Source organism: Lynx canadensis, chromosome B1, assembly GCF_007474595.2.
Source record: "Lynx canadensis isolate LIC74 chromosome B1, mLynCan4.pri.v2, whole genome shotgun sequence".
Taxonomy (NCBI): Eukaryota; Metazoa; Chordata; class Mammalia; order Carnivora; family Felidae; genus Lynx; species Lynx canadensis.
Window position 1 is genome coordinate 96,568,964 of NC_044306.2, and position 14,594 is coordinate 96,583,557.

The window sequence follows — 14,594 nt, forward strand, 5'->3', positions numbered from 1 at the left end:
GGCATGGTGTTGCTTAAACTCTCATGTCTTGGCTTACTCATCTGTAAAATGGAGACCATTACCCTATTGGACTCACAGGGATGCTGTGAGGTTTAAATGCATTAACTTAAGTAAAGCATTTAGAATAGTGCCTGAAACTAGTAAGTGCTAGATAAATGTTAGCTAGCTGTTAATAAGCAGTGTGTGATTGAGAGTGGGATTAAAATCCCGACTCCACCATTTACAAACTGTTATGACAGTGACTGAACTTCTCTGTGCCCAGTTCCTCAAATGCAAAATTGGGAAATAGTAGTTCCTAATCGATAGCATTGCTGTGAGGATTAAATGAGTTATATGTGTAAAGTACTTCATACATCATGTTAACAAAGTACATGTTAAGTAACTACATCCATAATTATTAGATATTGTTATTTTTATTAGATATTGTTATTTTATTGTTATTAGATATTGTTATTGTTATTGCATTACTCTACCTCAACGGGGGAGAAAAGGTAAGAGGGACCCTGTAAATTAAGAGACTTATTAGAAAGCTCAATCATTCACATTGTATAAGGCTTACTTAGATTCTGATCCAAACAAACAAATCTAAAAAGAGAAAAACAAAAACAGTCATTGGACAATCAAAAAATGTGAACACTTTGAACACTGACTGGATATTTGATGGTTTGAGAAATATTATTAAGTTTTTAGGTAAGATAAGAATAGTGTGGTCACGTAAAAAAAAGTCATCATTTTTTAGTTGAGAATAAAATTGTACATGCCTGGGATTTACTTTAAAGTTATGTGGGTGAGGTGGGAGGGTAGGGTAAGACTAGTTAAAGGTTGTGAATGGGAGATAGAAACATAGAGCTTTGTTAATCTATTGTCTTTTGGGGGGTACATCTTACTTAAAAAATGAGGATGAGGAGGACAAGGAGGAGAAAGAAAAAGAAGAAAACTACACCCTTAGGATCTGATCTCACCCTAAGATTCATCTGTCTTTTCACCTGGCCTCCAGTTGGGAGGGCCCAGCAATCTTCAGCAGTATATTTTCCAAAGTGTGAGTGTTCTGTCCGGAGCAGTATCACGGTGCCTTCAGCAGGACAGTTGAAGGAGGGCTTTGAGACTCCAAATTTGAACCATCTCAAGTTTTCCCTCCAGTGTGAGGGGAGAGGTTAAGGTACACTTTCATATCCTCGCAAGGAGTCCGGTGGATGTCTGTGGCATCATACAAACGCGCGCGCGCGCGCACACACACACACACACACACACACACACCATTTTCCAAGGACAAAAACTAATTTTCAGAGGCAGTAGAGTCAAAATCCATTTTTTACATATGCAACATAATTTCAGAGTTGCTTCTTCGCAAGAAGGAGGTACCTTTCATTGACATTTTTATGCAGGGAGGTATCAGTTCCCTTTGTATCCTGAGACCTACTCGTTGCATAAGAAATGGGATCCATTCCAGAGCAATCTGCCTCTCTGTGGACACCCTTAGGCTCACAAAGACCCGGAAAAAACTTTAGTATTTATGGCTTTTTCCCTTTTACTGTCTAGCCCATACCTTCCCACCTTTCCGATGTGGAGATAATAGAAATGCAAAAGGCTGTGCAGGTTAATCTCTGCAAGCAAACCCCTGAGGTATGAAGAAGGGAGGAGAATTGGGGGGAGGTGAAAGGGAAAACAGTTCTTTCATTCACAAAAAACATAATAGATTGTTAGAACTGAAAGGACCTTAAAGATCATTCCATACCAACTCTTTCAATTTACCCGGAGATGGATGCTTAGAAAGTCAAAGGGAGCATTTGCTGCAATCCTACACACGGTATTTATAATACATATTTAAATGACTTTTCTCACAAAACTTGGCTAATAAATAAAGTCTTAAAAATTGAGAAAAAATTTTTTTGGTATTTTATCACTAAATTACTATCTCAACCCCAATCTTTAAAAAAAAGTTTTATGTAAAAATAAAAAGTTTTATGTACCATTTTATATATTATGGTTGTTAATAAATTAATTTATGTATTATAGTTGTTTTATTTAGTTGCTTATGATATTTATTTATTATATTTGTTATATTTATTTAGCTAATTTCAAAATCACCTTTAGTTTGCTTGTTGCAGAGATCCTTCAGGAATGCTTTACCAGCCCCTTATCAAGAGAGCCATGAAGTAGGCCTCCCCAAGGCAGGCAGTAAGGGGGAGCCTTGTCTAGAGAATTTTAAAACTATAATAAAACTAGGAGTTGATCTACTTTTTATGGTCACCATTCTCTGCAATTCTAAACAATGTAAATGATAAAATTGTCCTCCCTGAAAAAATCTTTTGTTGGCCTAAATTCTAAGCAATTGCTGCAGTTATTGTTGAGTTTTAATATATAAGTTTCAAGTTAGCACATTTTCATTACATTTTCTTCAATAAACATTGTATTCTACCTAGAAATGAATTCAGAGAACTCCCTATTATCCAATTTGCCTTCGATACACATGGACTCAGCCCCACACATTTCTTTTAATGCTAAATCCTCCAGCCCCTGCGGTACTTCATGTCTGCATTTAAAATTTTGATGTGTAATAAATAATGATGAAGAAACAGAACTCAAGTTACTTCAGTTATTCCAGTCTGTGTGACCATTTGTTTTTAGTTGTGTGGCACTTTTGTTTACCTGCAAATTTTAGTTTATATGCAAAATATTTCATTGACTTTGAATGCTATCTTTAAAAGAGAAATTTATTTTTTAATTGTTAATTGCTTTAAAACCAAAAGTGAATCAAGAAAATATCAGTGGTATTTAGTAGGTACCTAAATAAGTAACTTCTGTTAAAGTTGTGGTTTTATTAAAGTATACTTACTAGTTATGGAATTTTTTTAATGTTTATTTATTTTTGTTTATTTTTGTTTTTTTTAATTTTTTAAAAATGTTTATTTATTTTTGAGACAGAGAGAGACAGAGCATGAACGGGGGAGGGTCAGAGAGAGAGGGAGACACAGAATCTGAAGCAGGCTCCAGGCTCTGAGCTGTCAGCACAGAGCCTGACATGGGGCTCGAACTCACAAACCATGAGATCATGACCTGAGCCGAAGTCGGACGCTTAACCGACTGAGCCACCCAGGCGCCCCAATGTTTATTTATTTTTGAAGGAGAGAGAGACAGAGTGTGAGTGAGGGGTGGAGGAAGCAGAGACAGAAGGAGACACAGAATCTGAAGCAGGCTCCAGGCTCTGAGCTGTCAGCCCAGAGGCCAACGTGGGGCGCAAACTCATGGACTACGAGATCATGACCTGAGCTGAAGTCGGACGCTTAACCGACTGAGCCACCCAGGCACCCCTACTTTTTTCTTTTTTTAAAAATGAGTGTGCAAAGATCAATTTTCACAGTCATTGATACATTGGCAATGTTTGCAAAAAATACCACCATAGGAAGCCACAGCTAGAAATGAGTAAAGGAGGCTAAGAGATTCTTTAAGAACTCTTAGAAGATAACATGTTAAAGAAATTTGGCTAATCTAAGGAAGAATTTGAGAGAGGATGGGTTTTCTGCTGTATTGAGGACTTGGATCAAAGAAATACTGTTTTGTTAATGTTATCATGCCTCTGTTTTTATCCCAGGTTGGTATGTCTTGGGACAATGTCAATTATAGTTATAAAGTTATCTTCTCTTGCTAAAAAAAGATCTAGAGAGACCATCATCTTAGAAAGCAGAAGGCTTTCCCCCACCTTCCCTACTTCCTGCTGTCAGAAGGATTTGCTGGGGAAAGCATATATACACTCAGTAGGTAAATCCAATCCTTCTCGCATAGGCATAGAGCCTGCAAAATGCTAAGGGGTTCGCTCTTTCTTAAAAGGCCAGAATTCCTTATGTCTGATACCAGGCTCTCTCATTATATCCATCATATATATTTTGCTAGTATCTTTGCAAATATTTTCAACATCTCATGGTTCTATGAGGGTAAGGCCCATATAAAGTTAATTCACATGGTGGCCTAGTCTTAGCAAAAACAAACAAACAAAAAACTATAGTTGAGTCTCCAAAAATAATTGAACATCAGTTAATATCTTTTTGCAGATTTTTTAAGGAAAATGACTCTGGGGTTGGGAATTTATTGATAACACTTGGTAAATGTATTAAATCTTTCTCTCTATAATTCTCTCTCTGTTTCTCACATATTTGGCAGATACTCCCCAAATCTCTCATATCTTCTGTCTGCAAACTTCCCCAATTTCTTCCCAAATGCAGGACATGCTCACTTTGGTCCCATCTTCCCTTCCTCTGTCATCTTCCAGAGGTATTCACTTCAGGTAGCTATAAACTCTGCCCTTCCCTGTCAAGTTGCTACAGTGCTCTCCTTATTCAAAACCCCAAATCTGCACAAGATTCTTGTTGGCCACAAAAGGAAATCTGCTTTACAGACAGAAGGGGAGAAGTGATGTGAGTTCTTGTATGTTAACATCCTTATCTGTTCAAGAACTTCCCCAAAGATTTTCTGTCAAGTATAAACCTGTCTGTGACCAAGTAGTTGATTCAAATTCTGATGTGACTGAGGAAAGAATCTTCCAGCATTTGAAGAGAAGGGAAGCCAAATCTAATGGTGATTTGCATTTAGCAATTGAAGACCACCAAGAAGGGAAATTTTTACTCTTCCATTTTTGGTGTGTTGTAACTTGTTCTCGTTAATACTTTTTTTTTACATTGAAAAAAAAATTTTTTTGAGACAGAACATGAGCAGGGGAGGGTCAGAGAGAGAGGGAGACACAGAATCTGAAGCAGGCTCCAGGCTCTGAGCTGTCAGCACAGAGGACAACGCGGGGCTCAAACTCATGGACTGTGAGATCATGACCTGAGCTGAAGTCGGAAGCTTAACTGACTGAGCCACCCAGGCACCCCTACTTTTTTCTTTTTTTAAAAATTTATTTATTTATTTTTTAGAGAGAGAGAGCAGGAGCGCACAAGCAGGGGATGGGCAGAGAGAGAGAGAGGGAGACACAGAATTTGAAGCAGCCTCCAGGCTCTGAACTGTCAGCTCAGAGCCCTATGCAGGGCTTGAACCCACAAACCTAAGCTGAAATCAAGAGTTGGATACTCAACCAACTGACCTACCCTGGAGCCCCCGCATTAATACTTTTTGAATATGGATGAGAAAGAACGAAAAATAAGAATAGTATATGCAAGAAATCTGCAAGTTTCCTTATTAATTCTATGCCATTCTTTAGATGTTACATGGCCTGGTGAAAAAGCATAGACTTCAGAGATACGGATTTATACTTACACTTCAATTCTAGATCAATCACTTTCTAGCTGAGTATAACTTATAATGCAACAATTATTATCAGGAAAGGAAGGAAGAAAAGAAAAGGAAGTATTGCTTTTTGTAAATGGAGACAATAGCTACTTTGCAAGATTATTGTGAAGACTAAATGAAGTAATTTTTGGAAAATTCTAAGTGTAGCATTATAGTTATATAAGTATATTTATATACCATAATTATATATAATTATATGTAATAATAATTATTACTATTATTGCTTTTTGTTTTACTGGAGTTGGATGGCTTCTGCTTAAATCTCTTCTGTTTCTAATGTTCTAAAGTTAGCCTCGGTACTGTTTTATGATATCTTTACTTAAAAAAAAATCTAGAATACCCAACAAATAACAGTAATATGCAAATATCTGAGTAAAAAAAACTTTTCATATCTCAGTGATTGGTGGCAATAATCAAGAAATTGAATAATCTCTTGTAGATAACCATATGTGACCTTCACTTTACCTATAATTTATATATTCCCACCTGCTCCTCCCTAGTCTCCTCTTCATGACCACCAAGGAGAGCTAGAGGACCTTAGAGGAAGCTCAGAATAGTACTGCCTTGATTTTGGCAACATGCATATTGTTTCTGCAGCTAACTCAGCATGCTTGAGATCATTTTAACAGCATAGTGTTATCATGTGGTTTCAGTAGAAAAAGTCCCTATGTAAAAATAGCACCTTCTTCCTCAGCATGTCTGCTCCCTTTAATGAAAATAAGACTTTAGCTTAGACTGAGCCAATGCAGCTATCAAGGAGTGAGCTAAAATCTCATCTGCTCCAAACACTGTTAGCCAAATTCACTAACGATGATACTTCTAGCCATTGACAATAAGAAAGACAATGTAGTAAGAGGCATGAACAATACAGGATACTTCATATGTAATACACAATACTTAGACATCAATTTCCTAGAATGAGGCCTCAGAGAATATGGTCAATGAGAAGCATCACAATTGCTCTACAAGAATATTTACAGCAGTATACACAAATGAAATAGAAAAAAAAAGATTCAGTAACTCTCACAAATTCTTATGCAATCCAATTAAAAAAAAGAAGAAGAAGGGGATAAGTTAATAGAATTCAAGCCATATGGTAAGCTAGTAGCTTGCTGCTTCTTGGAGAATGGGGTTTCATTCATTCTTATCAGTCTGCACTCTATCACACCATGTTCCAGTTTGGCCTTCGGAAACTTCTGTATGCATTATTGATATGAAAAAAAACACACAGAAAAAGTAGCTTTATTTTACTTTTAAGGAAAGACACAATTGTACTTATAAAAGTTATCCTGAAAAACATAGTTTTAGAAACTATTCTTGGGCCATCAGTGTCCTCTCCTATTATCTTCAGAATTTGTTCAAGCCTGATGACTTGAGTAATTATGCTTATCCAAGTTCCGTCAGAAGAGCAATGTCAGAGTAGTAGGTACAGCTACAAACATACTCAGTTCCATGCCTGGTATATCAATAAGAGTTCAATCAAGGAATCTGGCACAAGAAACAACCAGAAGTATGTCCATCTTATGGGTACTTTCATTGAGAAAAATTTACTCACAGAACAAAAGAAATGTTACCAGGAATTTAGTCTGGGTCCTAGAAGTCTCTAAGATCTTTTTTTAGAGGCAAAAGGGAGAAAGGGAGAACTGCTATTTTATTTTATAATCCATTTCCCCCAGAAACCAGACCTTTTAAAAAATTTTTTTTCATGTTTATTTACTTTGACAGAAAGAGAGACAGTGGGGGAGGGGCAGAGAGAGAGGAAGAGAATCCCAAGCAGGCGCCCCTAAGCCAGACCTTTCTTAAGGGAAGATTATTTCTATTTTGCAAACCCTAAGATACCTTTAGCAGAAACTTTCTGAAAGTCATTTGAGGTTGTCAGACACCTCTTTTATTTTTTTACAACAGAGATTTCTACAGCCTCACTTTCTTTGGTGTAACTGAAACCTTCACTGGGGTATCAGTGGCTGTCTGCAGTCCTACCTGTGCAGATTCCATATCTGCATCTGACCAGCCCCTCCTTTATCTATTATTTGAAAGCAATCCTAGAAGATGTTCACCTCTGTCAATTAAGACAGACAACAATGCCTTGCACACAGTAGGCATTCAAAAAATGTTACTTAGCCCCATGCTGCCTCTCTCCACTATCCCCAGTCCCTTTTACCTGAAGGAAAATCTAGAATCAAATGACCTACTGGTTGCCTTCTTTGTTTGTATTCAAAATAGATTTCAGAAGAACTATAGATAAAACATATGGGTGGAAATATTCAGTGGGCCATTTTAAAATTGAACCAAATTTAAGAATAAATTTAGGAACTGAGGATATAAATTATGAAATCATCTACCTAGATTTGTAATGAAGCCATGGAAGTAAATAGGTTTACCAAGAGAATGTATGAAAGAGAAGGTGAAGACAGGCAAACCCTACTTTTAATCATAGAGGGATGCCTGGGTGGCTCAGTTGGTTGAGCATCCAACTTCAGCTCAGGTCATGATCTCACAGCTTGTGAGTTCAAGCCCCACATCGGGCTCTGTGCTGACAGTTTGGAGCCTGGAGCCTGCTTCTGATTCTGTGTCTCCCTCTCTCTCTGCCCTCTCCCTCTCATGTTCTGTCTCTGTTTCTCTCTCTCTTTCTCTCTCTCTCAAAAATAAATAAATGTTAAAAAAAATTGTATTCATGGAAGGAATAACAGAACTCTGGAAAAAAAATTGACAAGGCAGTCAATGAACTAGGAAAAAAATGAAAATGAATATTTACTTGTAACAGAAGCTATAAGAAGTGAGTTTCAAAAAGATTAATTGTGGGAGCACCTGGCTGGCTCAGTCAATAGAGTATGAGATGCTTGATCTCAAGGTTGTGAGTTTAAGCCCCACGTTCAGTGTAGAGATTACTTGGAATTTTTTTTTTTAATTTTTAAAAAAGGTACTTTAACAAAAGATTAATTATATTAAAAACTAAAATGTTGGGGCACCTGTGTGGCTCAGTCGGTTAAACATCTGACTTCAGCTCAGGACATGATCTCGTGTTCATGGGTTCAAGTCCCACGTTGGGCTTGTGCTGACAGCTCAGGACCTGGAGACTGCTTTGGATTCTGTGTCTTCTCTCTCTCTCTCTGCCCCTCCACTGCTCATGGTCTGTCTCTCAAAAAATAAAATAAAATGTTAAAAAAACCCTAAAATGTTTAAGGAAGATAGGAAGGCATCACTGATGATTAGGAAGTAGCTAGTTAACCTAATTACTAGAATAGTTGCAGCAAGAACCATTTTACAAGAGGGTTCAATGGTACAAGAACCATTTTACAAGAGGTGAGCTGGGTGGCTCACTCAGTTGAGCATCTGACTTCAGCTCAGGTCCTGATCTCATGATTCATGAGTTTGAGACTCACATCAGGCTCACTGCTGTCAGCGCAGAGCATGCTTCACATCCTCTGTCTCCCTCTGTCTCTGCCCCTCCCCTACTCACTCTCTCTCTCTCTCTCTCTCTGTCAAAAATAAACATTAAAAAAAACCTATTTAACAAGAAGTGAGAAGTGAATGCAGGAAAAGGAAGTAGAGGTAATAAGAAAAGCTACTCTACCAAGATGGTGGTAGGAAGAAGAACACTTGATTTGGCCTCTGGTACATTAGCAGACATAACACAAATAGAGGCTTAAAAAGTGCTTGCATAGTGGGGTCACTTGCTCTTGTCCACCATGTTAAAAAGCCTGGGCTTTTCTGCTAGAGGATGAGATGACATGGTTAGAGACAGCTGGGGCCCCAAACATGTGAGTCTAGCCACAAAAGAACCTGCAGAGACTAGGAAAATTGTCTAGTGTGCCACAAAATGGTAAGAGACAAGTACAGTTGTAAGCAACTATATTTTGGAACGGTTTGTTACACAGCAACAACTACATAATACAATAGGATTCCTTCCTTTTGAACTTATTTTCTAACTTATTTCTGAATAATATGAGACTCTTAGAGTGTTGACATCATCTTAGAAAATAAAGAACAACAAAACTCGCAAATATCAATCATGTTCTATCTGGTGATCAGACACCAAAAATCATAAGCATCCAGAATACAGCTCTGAACTTAGGTAAGCACCAATGTAAAAGATACTCAAACATAATGCAGTGAAGAAATGGGCAGAAGACATGAATAGACACTTTTCTAAAGAAGACATCCAGATGGCCAACAGGCACATGAAAAGATGCTCAACATCACTCCTCATCAGGGAAATACAAATCAAAACCACACTCAGATATCACCTCATGCCAGTCAGAGTGGCCAAAATGAACAAATCAGGAGACTATAGATGCTGGAGAGGATGTGGAGAAATGGGAACCCTCTTGCACTGTTGGTGGGAATGCAAATGGTGCAGACACTCAGGAAAACAGTGTGGAGGTTCCTCAAAAAATTAAAAATAGATCTACCCTATGACCCAGCAATAGCACTGCTAGGAATTTACCCAACGGATACAGGATGTTTATAGCAGCACTTTCAACAGTAGCCAAATTATGGAAAGAGCCTAAATGTCCATCAACTGACAAATGGATAAAGAAGATGTGGTTTAAATATACAATGGAATACTACTTGGCAATGAGAAAGAATGACATCTGGCCATTTGTAGCAACGTGGATAGAACTGGAGAGTATTATGCTAAGTGAAACAAGTCAGGCAGAGAAAGACAGATACCATATGTTTTCACTCATATGTGGATCCTCAGAAAGTTAACAGAAGACCATAGTGGAGGGGAAGGTGGGGGGAAGTTACAGAGAGGGAAGGAGACAAACCATAAGATACTCTTAAATACTGAGAACAAACTGAGGGTTGATGGGGGTTGGGGGAAAATGGGTGATGGGCATCGAGGAGGGCACCTGTTGGGATGAGCACTGGGTGTTGTATGGAAACCAGTTTGACAATAAATTATATTAAAAAAATTAATAAATAAACAAATGTTCAACCTTTATGATTTGAGAAACTGTAAAAAAAAATTAAAATAGCATATATGCTGTGAGTTACTTAAAAAAAAAAGATACTCAAACAACAAGGAAATTCTCCACTATAAAGTCTGTGTGATTTATTTATGTCATAATCACAGGTCATCTCTAAGCCTTTATATTATAACCTGCTGATTTATATAGAAAATCCTATATAAATATGGTGGCGTGTTTATAAAGATTAGTGATTTGATTTCCATAACTATTAGTTCATACAAAGGTTACAGATGATATATTGAGAGAATTATTGGGTTGAAGCAGGAAGACTAGAAACCGGTACATATGTGGGACGTGGGCTGCAGAGCAGAAGCCACCATAGTGGTCATAGGCAGCACCTCTGGGTTCAGCAAAGATTGCAGTAGGACACTGTATATTTCACCAAACCCTGAGGATATCTTGTTTGGAGTCATTAAGATATGTTAAATGATGTTCAATGTATTCTGTTTAATGAGGCCAAGAATGGAATCCATTTTATTATAATTTCCATAAAATAGCTTAATTTTTAAAAAGCTTGGTCCTTAAAGGGTGTAAGCTTCAATTCACTGGAAAACTCACTTCTTTGTGACACCTCATTTTCTGAAGATACAGATTGGCAAGGTATTAATTTAGACATATTCATTTGGCATTATAATGGACCCTAAGACTATAACATAACAATTACTTCCAGAGACAGAAAGGAAGCATTGTCCAGCAAATGAAGAGTAGAACAGTACTTTGTTCAAATTAGGAAACTGACATTGGTGTGATTTCTTCATGGTTTTTCTTTTAAACAACCATCAGCATTCTGCGGCCTCCACGGTTTTTAGTTCATATTTCCCTGATGCCAGATATTACTATTAACCACTTTGCCCTTTTACTTAGCAAGTACCTCAGTGGCCCTTGGTCCTTGTTCAGCAATTCAGGCTTTGGATCAACCTCTATAAAGAGTCCCTCTTTAGCAAGGCTACATCTTGAATTCCCAATCCTCCTCCATCTTTACTGTTATTTCCTAAACATGGAATAATTACTGTCATCACAGTTCTTATCACTAAAAACATTCATTGTGGGCCTAACAGTTTCTATGTAGGACACAATTAGTGCTTCCTCAGTCCTTTTTTCCCACCTTGTCTATTATACCATCTGTTAGGTCTAATTTTGGAGCCAAATTCCCATACCCAGGGTAAGGCAGCCATCCACCTTATTCTCCAATACAAGGGTCATTGAACTAAGCTTTAGGCTTATGGAATACAATATTCTCTAGGTGCTTTAAGTTTCCAAATTTCTCAATTTTCCTACTTGTTCTAATACCTTCCAAACACTAGCTCTGCTGTTTGGGATTTTGTCTTGGATAAAAGTGTTTCTAAACGCAACATGGAATTTATTTTTTAAGTGTATTTATTTTGAGAGGGAAAGAGAGAGAGAGAGAGAGAAAGGCAGAGAGAAAGGGAGAGAGAGAATCCCAAGCAGACTTCACTCTGCCAGTCCAGAGCCCGACTCGGAGCTTGAACCTACCAACCGTGAGATCATGACCTCAACCAAAACCAAGAGTCCAACACCCAACTGACTGAGCCCCCAGGAGCCTCTGCAATGTGGGATATTTTTTAAAAGCACAAGCTTTGGTGGGGATTCCCTCTCTCTCTCTCTCTCTCTCTCTGCCCCTCCCCTGTTCTCTCTCTCTCTTTCTCTCAAAATAAATAAAATAGGGGCACCTGGGTGGCTCAGTTGGCTGAGCATCCAACTCTTCATTTTGGCTCAGGTCGTGATCTCATGGTTTGTAAGCCGAGCCCCACATTGGGCTCTGTGCTGACAGTGCAGAATCTGCTTGGGACTCTCTCTCTTCCTCTCTCTCTGCCCCTCCCCCTGCTTGTGCTCAATCCCATGTGTGTTTTCTTTCTCTCTCTCTCTCAATATAAATAACTAAACACTAAAACATATATAAATAAATACATAAATAGATAATTTTTTTTTTTTTTTAAAAAAGCACAGACTGGTATAAGACTTGAGTTCTTATCTTGGTTCTGTCCCATGTCAGTTACATGACATTTGAAAATTGTTTTACTTCTCTGAGCCTCAGTATATTTATCTTTGTAAGGAAGTCACTGCAATGATATTAAATAATTCATGTATGTAAAGCACCCAATATGGGTCCTGACACAAAGGAGATACATAATAAACATTGAGCTCTTTCATTTTCTCTTCCCTTCATAATTAATCTATGTCTCATTTAGGCCATTACCCTTTGGATTTTGCTTCCTTTTAACTAAGGCCATGAATGACAAAATTTTCTAATCATTTTTATGAACTTTCAGCTTCTCACCAAGTATATAGTAATATGGGAGGGCTAGGTTGACAAAAGCTATAAGCTGCTTTTTCATTATGAATGGGCTTGTATTTGAGATCATGTCTCCCAAACTTTCTTTCTATATACATGCTTCCCACTTGTCATGTCTTCTTCCCCTCTAAACACCCCAAATCCAAGAACAGTGGGCGCACTTGTAGGAAAAACCATTTTATTTTTCTCCCAACATTCAAAAGCTTTGGCTTCCAAAATGGGAATTTCTCCTCTGTAGAATGAATAATAAATTTACTTCTGTTCTTGTAATTCCCTCATTTCCCCCCAAGGAATGTGAAGATACTAATCTGATTGGTGATAATAGGAAATAATTGAGCCAGCTTAGCTCCTCTGGGCTTTCTCTTTAGAGCTGCCTGACTGTAAGACAAACTACCCCTCTCCTCTAGCTTCCATGTAGTATCCCACATGGTCTGGAGGACCACAGAGTGAGAAGCAGATCCCCACTCTCCTTTCAACTACCTGGCTGTGTGCTCTGCAGATCAAATGTGCTCCTTACATGGGTCCCCAAGTATAGACTTGAGGTAAAGGAGTAAAAGACCTGATTTCAGCCATGGTTCTGTTCTCCAATCCAGCTTTTCTCAACAAAAAAGAGGATACTTGGATCTTAATGAACTCTTATGACTATTTCTCATTTGGCATGTCAGAGATCTCAACAGCAACCTACTAGTGTGAACAGGATTTAGTATAATCTCATATCTTCTATTTCTTCTCACTAACACATAATTATTATAGGCACACTGTCGGAGGAGAACTATATACCATAAAGTACCTGCAGTCCAACCTCCCTCATTTTATAGATAAGGAAAATGAGGCTCAGAGAGATTGAGTCACTCAGGCTTGCATGAGTAGTCATTGGCAGAACTAGGGCTTGGAACCCAGGTGTTCTGATTCCTGACCCAGTTCTTTTGCCAAACATCATGTTGCCTCTTCTTAGCAAAGTATAATTCAAAGCAGGTCTCTGCTGGTGGACAAAATTCTCTGGACCCTCACATCAGTTTCAGACTCTCACCTCCTAGGTTTCCATCTTGTGTTCAGCCTGGATCCAATTATTATTAGCTTCTAGTCCTCTTACCCACCTGGCTATGAAGGATTGTGTACATCAGAAATCTGGGTACCCCCAACACATCTCCAGGCCCCAGGAGAACTGAAGAATCAGAGGTATATTTCCTGAAGGAAACCACTTAATTTGGAAGTAGCTTTTGTGTACACATTGCAGGAACTTTAGAGCATCAACATCTTTTCCATGGCTAAGCTTTATGCAGTTGTCTTATTCTTCCTTTTCCTCAATATTTAACATCATAGATTTAGAGCTCCCTAGATGTTCAAAGTGCTGTGGCAATGATATTTCACATCAGTATACAATTTTGTCTAATGACAAAATGGGCAGGATTCTCCTAAGAAATACATTTAACACATATACACAAGGTAATGGGTATAACCAGTGTTGAATTTCCCAGCTATATATACACTATAAGTCTAAAATCATGCATTTTCTAACTACCCCAACAAAGGCAGAGCAGATAGAGTCCTTGGGAAATGCACTGCTTGTGTAACTCACAGATAGATTGTATCTCCACTTTCAGCTCCTGACAATTTATACTTGATGCCAGTTTATTGGGCAGCATCAACAGCAGCTGGGGCCCCTGCTGTCTGAAGGGGAGGGAAGACCCAAGGAGTGAGCAGGATGGGTGACTGGTGTCTAGGAAGCCCAGGTGATAGAGACTGTCCGAGTGTATGTATGGGCATGTATGTGTTTGGTACTGGGAAGAACATAATGGTGATGTATGAAGAGGTGATCTACACTTCCCCTTATGCCCTGGCTTCCTGGAAGCTCTTAATTGGCAACAGTCGCCTTCCAAAGAGAAATGGCTGCTATAGTCACAGTGCAGGGAGACTCCAGGGCAGATCCTCCAGGCCATCAACCTGAATGACTGATGCTTTAATTATCCTAATGAGAGATTTATTTCTTAATGTGGATGGTAGTTTTTGGAAATATTCAT